The sequence below is a fragment of the Mauremys mutica genome, chromosome 10 (genome assembly GCF_020497125.1).
Source record: "Mauremys mutica isolate MM-2020 ecotype Southern chromosome 10, ASM2049712v1, whole genome shotgun sequence".
NCBI lineage: Eukaryota > Metazoa > Chordata > Testudines > Geoemydidae > Mauremys > Mauremys mutica.
In genome coordinates this window covers 62,133,007-62,148,242 of record NC_059081.1, presented here as the reverse complement: position 1 = coordinate 62,148,242, position 15,236 = coordinate 62,133,007, and the positions used below count along the sequence as shown (strand labels likewise).

General features: G+C 46.2%; 1 protein-coding gene across 2 annotated transcripts in view; it reads left to right on the top strand.

The window, feature by feature from the left end:
* Positions 1–15,236, top strand: part of PLEKHM3 (pleckstrin homology domain containing M3) — a 150,243-nt gene that overhangs the window by 14,751 nt on the left and 120,256 nt on the right. Inside the window, exon 1 of one of the 2 annotated variants that reach the window (XM_045033045.1) lies at positions 6,858–7,028. The exons of the other annotated variant lie outside the window; for it this stretch is intronic. The gene's annotated coding sequence lies outside the window, so the exon portion shown is untranslated. Of the gene's footprint in view, positions 1–6,857; positions 7,029–15,236 lie in introns of those variants that run through there. 2 annotated transcript variants of the gene reach the window in all.

Sequence of the window (15,236 nt, the reverse complement as noted above, 5' to 3'; positions counted from 1 at the left end):
GTGGACAGGATCCTCAGCTAGTGTAAGTTGGCACAGCTCTTCAGTGGCAGTAGTCAGTTGGCATAGCTCTGCCAACTTACTCCAGCTGAGGATCTGGCCCAAGGTTTCTGTGGGGGTTCCCCAGTTCAGGAGAGAGAAGGTCAGATTCTAACAAAAGGAACCAAACTCTGAAATAAAGGGAAAGGATTCTGGAGCATTAGTGGGAGACAATCAGATTCTGGAGGCTATCAATTCTGGAGGTTATCGTAAAACAAATGAGCCGAAGACCCTTATTTTTCAGATCACAGAGTTACCAAACAGAGTAGCCCTCTATCTCTTTTGCTATAGAGCCCTCAGCAATATCTTAAAAAAGCAGAGAGGGTGTTTGAGGTATTAAAATAAGAGGCAAAATGCTTAAGTCACTTCTATATATGGATGATAGATATATGGAATGATAGATTTACTTGCAGTATATTAGTCAGCCACTAGATGTCTGTCCTGTACACAGTTTCAGACAGGATGTGGATCCTGGTAAACAAGGGGGACAAAGCTGGAACTCAAGCTGTGTGGAAGCCCGTTTCATTGTGTCTATACAACCTGTTTAAGAAAATCCGAGTTTTCATGACAGGATGAAAGGACTGAGTGTAAACATCAAATTTGTTAAGTCTGGAATTTAGATGCTTGAATGAATAAAAGAACATACCAACTGCAGATCAACAACAAACTCTCTATTGTTAATGTTCCTAAGAGAGAGACTTGTGAGAGCAGCTGCCATCCCACAATTTTTAAGGTAGTCTGTTAAGGTGGGCTATTCAATCTATCCAAAAGCATGCAGAATATCAATACCATATATGACAATTAATTAAGTGTGAAAGCAAGCAAGCTGTCTGATCTCAGAAATAGCAAATTGTTTTTCAGCTGTGGTAGATGGATTCCTTATGGATCACAGGTATAAAAGCACAGTTAGAAATAGGAAGGCATTGCATCCCGCTGCAGAAAATGTTGAGTTTTTGCTGTTCATCTCAAAAGATCTAAAAGTAAAAAACATGGCCCAAATTATTCCCTTAGCAAAGAATGTTCTTTGCATGCAAATTATACCCTGCCTATTCAGCAAAGAGCATCAACCATCTCAGTGGCTTTGTACCCCATGCCTTGGAACCTGAGTGCAGGGATAGGATCTTTAGCTGCAGGAGAAGTGGTTTGCCGGAGGCTAAGAAGGGTGGGATCATCATCCTTCACCAGCCCTGTGGGGAACCCCAAGGGAGGTTAATACAGTTAATAATTTTTGAGGTTCATGACACTTTGGTTACAGTCCTTCCAGATTCATGGACACAAAGCTCTACATGAGTTCACTTGTTTTTAAAGGGAAGGCCAATGACAGCTCTGAGCTACTACTGGTCCTTACCCAACGTGGCCTCGAAGCTCTGTTACGATGTTCCCTTCCCTACTTCGGAACTGGCTACTCTGCTGTGTCCACACGGCCTCTGGGAGCATGCTTCCCGGCGTGGGTAGACAGACGTGCACCTGTTTTGCTAGAGTTCATATGCTAACAGCAGCGGGGGGCAGTTCGGGCTAGCTTCCGGAGTACAAACCTGCCTGGACCCCCGGTGCATGCCCTCGGGGGGCTAGTCTGAGCTGCTGCTGTTCTAGCCCCAGCTACGCTGCTATTTGTAGTGCGCTCACTTGATCAGAACTAGCGTGTCTGTCTGCCTGGGCTGGGAAGCACACTCCCAGCTGCAGTGGAGACATACCCTAACTTTACTAAAAACAAACGACTTCCATTCCCTACTTCTAAACTGAGGTCTTCCTGGAGTCACAAGAGGAGGCCGGCTTTCCCCGCTGCCGTTTGAAAGCACTCTAGGATCTATGGCTGAGAAGTGCTAGATAGCCATGAATCAACAAGGTATGTAAGCAGGAGTGTAACTTTAAACACGTGAGCAGCCCCATTAAAGTCAATAGCTGAAACAGGGCTTACAAGAGTGACATATTTATTATTATTTTTTACATAACCCCCTGTCCTCCATATTTAGCATCGAGGGGTGGCCTGCTGGCCCACTGCTATCAGCTCATTTTACATCCAAGCAGACTCCCAGAACCACTGGGACAATTCACACTTCTTAGCTAGAAGCATCAACAAGTCTCAGTTGCGTAGAGACCTTTCCTTCACGCTGAAGAACGAAATCAAACTGTACAGCCAACCTTCACTAGCATCTGTGAGAAGAATGAACAGTAATAAATAAAGTGATAAGTAAGGGTACTGTATTAGCATGGTTAAAGACAAGGCAAGACCCTCGAACTGATATTTGGCCTATATTCTAGGTGCTGTTCAAGCATCTCTACTTGGATGGGCTCACGTGCTCGGGTGATATGTTCCTCATCACTGAGCAATAAGATCCATTCCATTTTCATGTAGGCAGAGATTGATTCATTTTCATTCATTCACTCATAAACTACTATATATTCGTGCCAAAGGCACTCGTGTATTGGCATTCTCATTGAAATCAGATACTCCTTGTGAAAATTACTTTTGTGCACTATGCCAACCATATCTGCAGGAGTACGCTAAATAAATTAGTTTAGAGTGAGTGTGTGTGTGTGTGTGTGTGTGTGTGTGTGTGTGTGTGTGTGTGTCAAAAATAACACACCATAACCCCTTCCTCTTCTGTTGGATCTACATAATTGCATCCACTTCATGGTCCCAATTCTGCAAAGTGCTTTATCATGTGATTACAGTTCAGCACACAAGCAATCCCAGCACGACTCAGCAAAGCACCATTGGCTTCCCTGGGATTTAAATTAAGCATGTACTTAAAAGCCTGGCTAAATTGGGACTTGTATATGTCACCTAAGGTCGCCAACTTTCTACTCGCATAAAACCGAACACCCTTGCGCTGCCCTCTGCCCTGTCCCTCCTCCGAGGCCCTGCCCATGCCCCACCCCTTCTCTGGGGCTCCATCCCCCACTCACTCGATCCCCCACTACCTCTGTCGCTCGCTCTGCCCACCCTCGCCCACTCACTCGTTTTCACCGGGCTGGCTCAGGGGGCTGGGGTGCAGGAGGGTGCTCTGGGCTGGGGATGAGGGGTTTGGGATGTAGAAGGGTGCTCCGTGCTGGGACAGAGGGGTTTGGAGGGCAGCGGGGGGATCAGGGCTGGGGCGGGGGGTTGGGGCATGGGAGGGGGTGAGCGGTGCAGGCTCTGGAAGGTGCTTACCTAAGGCGTCTTCCAGAAGCAGTGGCATATCCCTCCTCCGGCTCCTTCGTGGAGGCGCAGCCATGTGGCTCTGCATGCTGCTCCGTCTACAGGCGCAGGTTCCCGGCCAATGAGAGCTGCAGGGGGCAGAACTTGGGGTGGGGGCAGCATGTGGAGCCCCCTGGCTACCCCTATGTGTAGTAATGGGAGGGGGGACATGCAGGAGGAGCCGCGCAGTGCGGAGGCTAGCAGAAAGCCTGCTAGCCCCGCTGTGTGGTGCCGACAACCAGACAGTCAATGGCCTGGTCAGCAGTGCTGACTGGAGCCGCCAGGATCCCTTTTCGACCAGGTGTTCTGGTTGAAAACTGGACACCTGGTCACCCTAATGCCAACACAAAAGCTAATGAAATTACACTGTACACATACTTTGCCACAGAATTTCCAATGACCGATTTAATCTATTTTAAACTAGCCAGTACAAATTCTATTCCTGTATGAGAGCGTGGAAAATACCGGTATACCCTTTCTAGAGTCAGCTGGTGAAGGCAAGGGTCTGCTTAGAGTAAATTAGCTCCATTTTATACTTGAATGGTTCTATCCTTGTATATTAATAAAAGCCTAGTAAATCTATTTTTTTTTTAAAGTCTGTTTGCCTGTAAGGAGATCACAACATCAGAAAAACACCATGCATGTCTACGGTGCTATTCAGAGCTGGTCAAAATACTTTGGAATTCAAAACTTCAATTACATTTTATATCCAAATTTCGACATTTTAAATTTGTTTGTGATTCCCCTCCCCCAACACACTCTCTCTCTCTCTCTCTCTCACACACACACACACACACTCTCTCTCTCTCTCTTTGACCAGCTCTGGTGCTCTATAAATAACTAATAGCAAATAAAAGTAAAATCATCCTCATGGCAAATCCCAAAAGGATTTCGCCTCCTGGCAGATCAAATGCCATCTGGACCGACCTTTAAATGGATCCTTAGAGTGGTCTGGCTGGTTGTTCAGTTTATGTCCATCGCTGGCAGTCTTAGTGCACCACACAAATAATAAAACAAGTACTTTGTAACACCTAGAGGAACAGGTTGAATTGAAGATATTATTGCAAATCTAGGGTGAAATATTTATATATCTTAGCACAACCTTCAGCTGCTAAGATTCTCCCAGCTCTCAGAATTTTTATCACAAATCTCATGATAATTGATGTTTTTCGTAAAGCCCCCACTCCTGGAGTCAAATGACTGTGTGAGAACCTCAGCTTTCAGTTTTTTTAAAGGAAATTTCTAGCCCTCATGGTCACAGAAAAGAGTTTGAAAATGTGACCCCCCCCTCCTTCCCACCACCCTCACATTTATTATTTTTAACTCATAATTTTTATGCCAATCTCATGATTTTTGAACACTTGGGGTTGGCAAAACTGCTGATTTATTTATTATAGGCAGAGCTGGTAGTGGTGCTTATCATTAAGGTTGTCTGACGGTCAGGGCCGGTTTTAGCAAGTGCGGGGCCCAATTCTAACATTTTTGGCAGGGCCCCGGCAAGGATTACTTAAAAAAAAAATGTAAAAAAAAGCCTTTCCATTTCTTAGCAACCGGTTCCCTATAAAAAGTTCTGATTTAAGGGATGTGCCACAGTATGTATTTTTTGTACCAATAGGGTTACCATACGTCCGTATTTTTAAAAATTCCTCCTGGATGGCGATTTAAGAACCAAAAAGTTGGACATGTCCAGGAAAATACGGCTGTATGTTAACCCCACCTAAAGTTCTTTTTTAAAAAGATGGGCCTGAACTAGAACTGAGCTCCGTTTCACATGTGTGGGTCCCCCCACTCCCTGGGGGTGTGCTAGGGTGACCAGATGTCCTGATTTTATAGGGACAGTCCTGATTTGGGGGTCTTTTTCTTATATAGGATCCTATTATCCCCCTCCCCCTGTTCCAATTTTTCACACTTGCTGTCTGGTCACCCTAGGGTGTGCACATGTGTGGGTCTCAGCTGCTCCCTGACCCCCTCATTGAAGCAGGTGTGCAGGGTTACTGCCCTGGGAACTGCAGGGCACCAGTGGGCATGGGGCTGGCTGGAGGCAGGGCAGGGGCTGACTGGAGGTAGGGTTGGCAGAGCTGGAGACAGAGGAGTGCGGAACTGGCTGGCTTCAGGCAGGGGGGTGCGGCAGGGGTTGGCTGGAGACAGGCAGAGGCTGCAGGGCTGGTGCGGGCAGGGCAGGGGGTGTGGGAGGGGCTGGCTGCGGGCAGGGGGGATGGGGCTGGCTGGAAACAGGGCAGGGGGGGCGGAGCTGGCTGGAGACAGGGGCTGGTGCGGGCAGGGCAGGGGTGTAGGGCTGGCTGGAGATGGGCTGGCTGCAGGCAGGGGGTGCGGAGCTGGCTGCGGGCAGGGCAGGGGGTGTGGGGCTGTGGGCAGGCCAGGGGGTGCAGCAGGGGCTGGCTGCGGGCAGGGGTGCGGGTACAGACCACCCTGTATGGTGAGTGCCCCCTCTTCTTCCCTCCCCTACCAGGGTAGCAGCAGCAGCCTGGGGCTCGGGGACTATTTAAAGGGCCCGTGGCTCCCCTGCTTCCACCGCCCCGGCCCTTTAAATAGCTGCGGGAGCCCTGGGGAAGCAGCAGGGCTCTGGGGGCTATTTAAAGGACCGGGGCGGTAGAAGCAAGGGGAGCCCTGAACTTTTTAAATAGCCCCCAGAGCCCTGCAGCCCTACCCCAGGGCTCCAGCAGTGGGGCTCCGGTGGCAATTTAAGGGGCCCAGCTTCCCCTTTAAATTGGCCCTGGGGAAGCTGGGCCGCCCCAGTACAGTGCACCAGCGGGGCTTGGGCGTGGGGCCCTGTTAGGCGTGGGGCCTGATTCGGGGGAATTGGTTGAACTGGCCTAAAGCCGGCCCTGCTGACGGTTCCCATTATAAGACCCCATTTTCAGTTGCTTATCACTTTAACTGATTTATATGCTTATAACTTTATTATTATTTATTTGTATTACTGTAGCATCTAGGAGCCCCAGTCATGGACCAGGAGCCCACACTGCTAGATGCTGTACAGACACAGAACCAAAAGGCAGTCCCTGCCCCAAAGAGCTTACAATATAAGTGTAAGCCAGGAAACCACAGATGAATACAGTTGCTGTATATCGATATAATAATACCTAGTTCTTTTCATCAATAGAGTGTAAAATGGAGAGATCAGTATCATTATCTTACTTGTATAGATGGAGACACTGAGGCAGAGAGAGATCAGATGACATGTTCTAGGCCACCAACAGAGTTGAGAATAGAACCCAGGGCTCCAGAGTCCCACTCCAGTGCACAATCCACGAGGTCACATGCCCATATTCTCACAAACACATCATAGCAGATGCATAGAGTTAATATACAGGGAAGAGAGGACACAGACTGAAAACTGGGATGAAAACACAGACATGCTTGGGGGTTAATTTTTCACCTGCTAATATCCATTTTAGCGGCACGGTGAACAGCCATAGGTATTGCATTATCTGAGAGAGAGCAGAAGACGAAAGCAGTGTACAAGACTAGAAGAAACAAGGAGAAGAGCTATTTGTCACATAGTGATGGCTGATGGCCAGCTGTGTGCCACAGAGCGGAGGCTGGCAGGAAGCGAGAACTTCTGTGAGCTGGAACCTTGCTGCCAGAGGATCTGTTTCCCTCGTGGTGGAAGGGAAGGGTTTGAGAAGGGACTGAGGCAGGCAGATTGTAAACACAGAGCAGAGAGAAGGATGGAGAATGCAGGACACATATGTTGCCTGTCCTGGCAGAATGAGGAGTAATTGTACAGCAAAGATCATCTACTAGGAATACATGGCAAAGTGGGTTTTCTGGAGCTCCAGAGGGCCAGGTAAATGTTCCCTTTGTTGTTAATCTGCTGGGTTGTGGTTGGATTTGTGTCTTTTCCCTATCAGGAAATGTATCAATGGTTTGATCAATCTGTGCTGTTTCTCACTGTTTTATAAACACACACACACACACAGAGACAGCTGTCTATCTTAGGTTTTCCTGTGGTGCCCATCACCTTGCAGCTATATTTGTATTTCTTTATATATTGTATACAGACATGCATGCATATGTATACATACCTCTGTGTATATGATGTGTGTGTTTATTTGTAACACAAAGAGATGTGTATTTATACATACACATATGTAGCAAAATATATCTAGCCAGAGAAACAGACACAAACACATACACACAGACTCTTTTATTAAAAGGTACAGTCCTTGAGATCCTGGCAACACATCAAACTCCTAATGACTTCAGCTGGAATTTTGATTGCTCCAGGTAGGCAGAATCAAATTCCATCCTGCGGTTGAGTACATATCGGCGCACACCACAAATACATCACTCTGTGCTGGTGGGACATGCATTGCAGTGTTTTGTTTTATTTATGTATTTTATTTTTGCTTTCTTATGGGACAAACTCCCAAAACATAGTCAATAGATTTATAAACTGTAGGATTAAATAATCCCAATAAATATATGCCTACTTTGTAGGACTGTATAATACCTATAGTGTTAATTTAGATGCTGTGCTCAGTGGCACCAATAGATAGGATAGAGTGAAATAATAGCTTTGCAGAGAGAATGCATTATTTGCCTCTGATTTGTCTCAGAAAACAAATATTTAAGGATCCAGTCTTGCAGAGATTTATACATACATGTAATTTTACTCACATTGAGTAGTCCTACTGAAGTGAATGGGGCTACTCACAATGCATAAAGATAAGCATGTGGAAAATCTTTGAAGGAGCATGGTGTCAGTCATTTCAGGCAACGGTAGCCCCAATATATAGCTTTGGAGGTTTGGGGTTTAGTGACGTTTTTCTTGACTCAGAAGTTTACAGGTTTAAAATTCCAGATTAAAAAAATCACAAACTCAACATAATGGGAGATGGAACTACATAATGTGAAGGATCTAATCTACACTAGCTAGGTACTTGTATATCCCCCATCACCACTGTATCTGAGCTTCTGGGAGCTGATCAGTTTTGGCAGTTTACAAATAATATATTATGTTGCATTTAAGTTAATCAGCTTTTGTCAAGTTTCTGCTGAGCTTTTGCAAAGATCGTTTGAGATAAAGTTTGTATTTTTTTGTTAGTAAACTGTGAGTCCAATCTGTATTGTGACTGTGTCAGAGGAATAATATGGTGTTATAACAATAATGTGCTGCTGTAACCATCCCCCAGAGTTGGCTGATTTTCAGGAGGTTGACATGATGTCAGAGGGTTGGGTTGCTGTGTTGTTTTGTTGAAGTTCAGTCTCCACCGTTTTTTTTTTCTTTTTTCAGGTGATAATAAATATGTCAAAATGCCAGGACTCACTAGTTGGGAAATCAGAAAAGATTAGTTTTGAAATGATTTTATGCTTGTTGTTAAATGGTGGGTTTTTTATAGAATCATATATGCACTTATATTCCGGTGAACGCCAAGGTCTTAGTGTAATTAGCTTTGAATTGTCCTGGGTTAGCTCCTTGCATACTGTCCTTGATTAGGAGAATTGGCTGGAGTCTAGATAATCAAGTTACAGTAATAATCCTTTACATTTATGCTGGATAGCACTTTATCCAGAAAGACCCCCAATGGCTCTGAGCCCAATATGTGAGCTGCTGAGTGCCCCTAGCTCCCGGGCCTACATACATGCGTTTCTCCGCTGAAAAGCAGGCATCTCTTGGGTGGGAGACACTTGCCAGCAGGATCCTGGTGCACAAACAACAGCAGAGGAACAACTTGAGTAGAAATTCCAGCAATCTCCATCCTTTTTCAACTCAGATTTCCATTTGGGAACAAAAGTACTATAGGATTTTTTAGCACTGGTTCTGACCCCCAGCACAGCTGCGTGAAATGTGAGAGAGGGGCTTTAGAATGAGATGCGGCTCTAGCAGAGCCTCAAGGCAGATTATTTAATTTTTTTAAAATCTTTTCTTTATTTGTAGCTGCAATCTGGGATGCCCCCGCCCCCCACCTGTACAAGGCATCAACCTGAGTAACGTCTCTCTTAAAATGTCTAGTTCGGTCTTTACACCACCCCTCTGCGCTTGCAGCCTGGTGGGTCCTCCCAGTGACATCACCTATAACAGCATCTGACGGGTACCGTATTATAGGGCACACTCCTCTTCGTGCTGATCTCGGAAGCTAACACAGCCTGTTCTCTTCTTGTGTTTCCGAATTGCCTGCTTGGCTGGAGAAAGATGCAGGGTTTTTAACCAGGTCGGTGTGACAAAATGTGAATTAAGTAAATGCACGTGAAACAAAGAGGAACAGAACTGGGCCCCATGCAGGGTCCCCCAGAATGCTGTCTGCCTCCAACAGGGATGGGTGGAACAGGCACGTGGGCTGATCGCTGTAGAAACCCAGGCCAACATCCCTGCTTAGAGAATAGATGTAGGCCCCGTTTGCAGCATAGTGTAGGCTTATCAGAAGGTTATGTGTAAGTGTTCATTAGAGCCCTGATTCGGCCAGGTACTTACGCACGTGCCTACTGAGAAGCATGTGAGTCATCCAGCTGAAAGGCAGCAGAACTGCTCATGTGTTTGAGGTTAGGAATGTGCTTCACTGCCTTGCTGAATCAGTGCCGAACTGCGTAAGGCCTCAGTCCAGCAAAGTGCTTTGTGACTTCACTGAGGCAACTCACAGGCTTAAGTGCATAGCCACATTGGGGCCTTAGCTTTTTTACTCTGGCTCAGCAGGGCAAGTGCCCGTGTAAAGCCTGCTATAGGGCTGCCCTTTTGCAAGGCTGCTTTCCCTTCTGTTCCATCTGTGCCCAGACTCCCTGCTCCTTTCACGGTCACCCCAGCTGGAGAGCTTCCAAACAGCTAATCACCGTGAAGCCAGCAGGAAGTGATGCAGCCACTCATTTCTCAGGGCATTCTTCGGCCTGGAGGGAAGTATGTGTCAGATTGCTGTAGGGCAAAGGAGTCAGCCGGGCTGTGTGATAAAGATCTCTGGAGTGCTGTACACAAACCTGGGGGGGGGGGGAAGCTTTACATAATCCGTTTCCTCATTGCCCCATCATGGTCACCTCTTTTTGTGCCCTGTGCTTGTTGTGCACTGTTGCCATGAGCTGTTTGCATCCGTGTTTCACCCTAGAGGTTGCTGCATTTTCATGAAGGTTTGCAAAGTGCTGGGAAAATTAAAAGCACGGTGTACTGTGGGTGCCAATTATTATTCATTAATATTCTGTTCGGTGATGATGGGTGAAGAGTTCTCTAGATATGTAGTGCAGTTTGTCATGTCCACAGAATGCTCTGGGAACCTTCTTGCTTAAAGGGCCAGGGCCAGATCCTTAGCAAGCATAAATCAGCCAACTTCCATCAGACAGCGGAGCTGCATCAACTTACCCCAGGATATATAGTTTTGAACCCTGCCAGCTGCACAGGTACATGTCATTATTAACGGGATCCCACCCCTCCGCTCTCTGTTGCTTCTAGAGCACTGTAGCATCTCAGCACTCAATACTGCCCTTTAGATTCACCTAGTGTTATCCATAGAGCTCATCATGGCTGACTCTGCTCTTCGCCTCTCCCAGCTTCTAGGAGACAGTCTTTGTTGTTTCTTATGCGTGGGTGTTAGAGGTCCCTTGTCACTCTTCTTGGCAGGAAGAATCTAGCAGACAGTTGGGTTTTGCAGCATGAAGCTGGATTAACGTAAAATCAATCTTCTCTCTCTGTTAGCTTATCCAGCATTAAAGAGCTCTTGACTGAGAATGCTTTTCCTCTGGCTCTTGTAAGCTTCTCCCAGAATTATTAGGTGCATTGTCTCAGTCTATATATGATATGGTAAAGTACGTATTTAGGGCACTGGTGTAACCTGGTCTATGGAGAATTCTTATACTGGGCCTAGCTTTTTTCCTGGACAGTTAAACTTCTCAGATTTATATTATGGAATCATAGAAATGTAGGGTTGGAAGAGACCTCAAGAGGTCATCCAGTCCAGTGGTTCTTAATCTGGGTAAACGCGTACCCCCTGTTGGTACGCAGAGGTCTTCCAGGGGGTACATCAGCTCATCTAGATATTTATCTAGTTTTATAACAGGCTACATAAAAAGTACTGACTTCGCTTAAAAAGCACTAGCGAAGTCAGTACAAACTAAGATTTCATACAGACAATGACTTGTTTATACTGCTCTGTGTTCTGTACACTGAAATGTAAGTACAATAGTTATATTCCAACTGATTTATTTTATAATTATATGGCAAAAATAAGGAAGTACGCAGTTTTTCAGTAATAGTGTGCCGTGACACTTGTATTTCTATGTCTGATTTTGTCAGCAAGTAGTTTTTAAGTGAGCTTAAACTTGGGGGTCCGCAAGACAAATTAGACTCCCGAAGGGGGTACAGTAGTCTGGAAAGGTTGAGAGCCACTGATCTAGTCCATTTCTGCACACTGACGGATGTTTAATTGTTTTTAAATACCTCCAAGGACAAGGAGTCTACGCCCTCCCTCGGTAACCGGTTCCGGTGCTTAACTAATACTGAGAAATTGTTATTTTTACAAGTACTTTAAAAATTGTAATTTAGAGACTCTTCTCCTTGTGCAAAGATTGACCAGGGCTTGTAATATTTACTCGCTGACCAATGCCAGAAAAGCACTGTTAGACCACAGGACTAGCAGCTGTTTTAAGGCCCAAAATCTAATAAGCCACCCGAACTAAAGAAAGATGAATGCCATATACTAGTGTTTTCTCATGCTGTAATCCCATATTGCAACAGAATAAACTTGGGGGATGCACCTCCCATCTAGACATAAAGAAAAGGGGTGGGGGTGATCTCGATTCTTCTACCCCCAGAAAATGTATTTAAATACAAAATCCAACAATTATTTCATGTAATTTTGAAAGGGACCATGTCAAGGCTGATGCATTACAATTGCCTTATGACAGCTGTCCCTTATTGTACTCAAATTACTTCAGGATTCGGGCTGGGTGTGTTTTCCCTTCAAGCAACCTGTAGTTAGGGTGACCAGACAGCAAGTGTGAAAAATCGGGACGGGGGTGGGGGGGCAATAGGAGCCTATATAAGAAAAAGAACCAAAAATCGGGACTGTCCCTATAAAATCAGGACATCTGGTCACCCTACCTGTAGTGAGTAGGGAAAAGAGGCTGAAGTTCTACTTACAGATTAAGACTCGCAGTGAGCAAACCAGGCTAAGTGTATGCAATTGCGATTCCCAATACATTGTAAGCCCTTTGCGGCAAGGGCTCTCCCTTTGTGTTACGTATGTACAGCACCTACCGTAGATTGAGGCCTGCTGGCTAGGGGTACTCAAGCTAGGGGTTGCCACCACCCAGCCCTTCTCATATTGCTGGATGGGAGAGGGGTCGCTCCTACATGAGAGAGGAATCCTGGGCTCCTCCCGATATAAAGGGGGTTGTGTAAGAAAAAGTTGAGAGCTGCTGCTGTAGGCACTACTCCACTACAGATGATTAGTATCTGCCTTTGGGGGCGTTACTTGGTCTGCATCATGGATAGAGCTAGGAAAACAACGTGCCAGGCACTTATACTTGGCACTTCTCTGCCGTTTTCCATCCCTTAAGTCTAAAACTCTTTGTAAATATTAATCCTCATGAGAGGTAAGTATTGGTAAACTGAGGCACAGATTTATTGGTCAAATAACAACCAGTCAGTGAGAGCATTGAAATTACAACACAGGAATCCTAACGCCTAGTCCTGTACTCTAGCCCAGTGGTTCTCAGCCAGGGGCACACGTACCCGTGGGGGTATGCAGAGGTCTTCCAGGGGGTACATCAACTCATCTAGATATTTGCCTAGTTTTACATCAGGCTACATAAAAAGCCCTAGCCAAGTCAGCACATCCTAAAATTTCATACAGACAGTGACTTGTTTATACTGCTCTGTATCCTATACACTGACATGTAAGCACAATATTTATATTCCAATTGATTTATTTTATAATGATATGGTAAAAATGAGAAAGCCAGCCATTTTTCAGTAGTAGCGCGCTGTGACACTTTTGTATAGGTCTGTCTGATTTTGTAAGCAAGTAGTTTTTAAGTGAGATGAAACTTGGGGGTTCGTAAGACACATCAGACCCCTGAAAGGGGCACAGTAGTTTGGAAAGGTTGAGAGCCACTGCTCTAACCAATCGAATAGACTCCCTCTCTGAAATCATGAAAGGGACTTACGTAGTGACTTGATCTGTCTTGCTAGCTAACTAGTTTGATAGTGACCCTCCAGTGCTGCTGCATGGATCAGTATGGTTCTCAGGGATTTCAAGTGACCAAAATACAGCTAATTTACAATCTGGGTAATATTTTGATCACCTGACCCAATGCAGCCATCTAAAAATCTTGGTATCTGCAAAAAGTGCAGGGTGTCCTGAAAAAAAATCTGTGCGTTGGTCGCTCAAGGTGTGTCATTTGTCGAAGGAAAGTTACAGACTGAAGTGGCTTAGAGCACGAATCATGGAAAAGAACATTAGGTATTAATGGCCGCCAGGCCCTGAATCTCAGGATTCATGGAGTGCAGATTCTGAAAGTAGCTCTAGCGAAAGAGGTGTCAATCTGTCTTTTGGATGAGAAGTGAATCCAAGGCCCTGGTCACTTCTTGTCACTATAGGGCATGTCTGTACTGCACCCTCCCACCTCCCCAAGCCTGGGCTCTGAATCAGGTTTGAGCCCAAGCCCCCTTTCTGTCCACACACAAATCAGTCTGACTCAGGTCACTAAGCACTGAGGCCCCGGGTCCTAGGACCGTGTGAGGGGGCTGGGTCAGAGCCTGAGTCCCATTTGCACCTCGCCTCCAAGCCCTGTCATTTTGCAGCACGGATGCCGATCAAGCGCAGACCTGATTCAGAAGGGTGGTGTAGTGCCGTACGGGGACCCAGGTCCAGCAGTTGTAAATCCAGAAACCCCAAATCCACAAGCCTGGGTTCCACAGACCTGGGCTTAGTGTGCTGTGGAGACGTACCCGTACGTCCCATGGCACGTTTTGTAGGAGTCAGGTATTATTCCTGGTGTCCTGGCCCAGGCCTGGATTAAGGCAGTCCAGACCCTAGGCACACCACAACGCAGGGCCCCTGCAGCCATCCCCACGCCCACACTGTGGCACCAGCCTCCACCTACAGTGATGCAGAAGAAGGGCCCCAGAATTAAGCCCAGGAACCAGGATGTCTTTTCTTTGGTGGGCAGAGACCCACTGCTCTCTTCTCCTGCCACACAACACGCTGCTAGGGTAGTGTTGGCAGAGAGCCTTGCACTGAAGCGCCCGTTGAGGTGCATGTGGCAGTTGTGTTTCAGGCTGTCTGCAGACTCAGGCAGAGGCTGCTGCCTCAGTTAAACCCAGGTGACTTTTTCAAGCTTTTCTTTGCAACCGCAAGGGCTAAAAGCTTCATCCTTTTTTATTTTTAAATGGAAGCTGAGAGTCAAATGTGATCACGTGACCCAGGGAGCTGGGTCCTTAGGCACAGACTTATAGCGGCTATGCCCTCATCTGGCTTTGACTGGCCCAGTTCCAGTTTCAGGAACTACGTTTGGCCTTCCCCATCGTAGCTTCATCAGCTGAAGAAGTTAGTCTGTATTTCCCCTTCTGAAAATAACTGCTCCTGATGTGGCAAGCAGCCTACTTCTAAAGGGTCTTTCTTTCAGTGGTGGGTGAGTGATCTCTCTATGCAGTTAGTAAAGTGCGTTGGGACCATTCTGGGTGAAAGGAGCTACCGTATGTAAATACAAGGTTTCATGAGACAGCATTGCACTTTTTCAGATCTCTAGTGCCTAAGGGGTCCACTTGCAATGCAAGGATCGGTCTGTGACCATTTGGGGCAGTAAAATCCTCGTGCATCATCCTGAAAATTTGCCCCTAAGTGTTCTGTAAGGGGAAAAAGAGATCAGCGTCCCTGACAGTGAAATGCTGCTACTCAGGATTTTACAGTTGGTCTGTCAAGTTTTAAAAAGCATATTTAAAAAAAACACCCTTAAAAAAAATCAAATTAGCCAGCAGATATCCAGTTATGTCTTATTCTAGTCACGCCCTCTGCTTACTTGCCCATCTCCTTCAACTCCATTCCTAACGTTCCAGCTTCCAGCAGCAGCG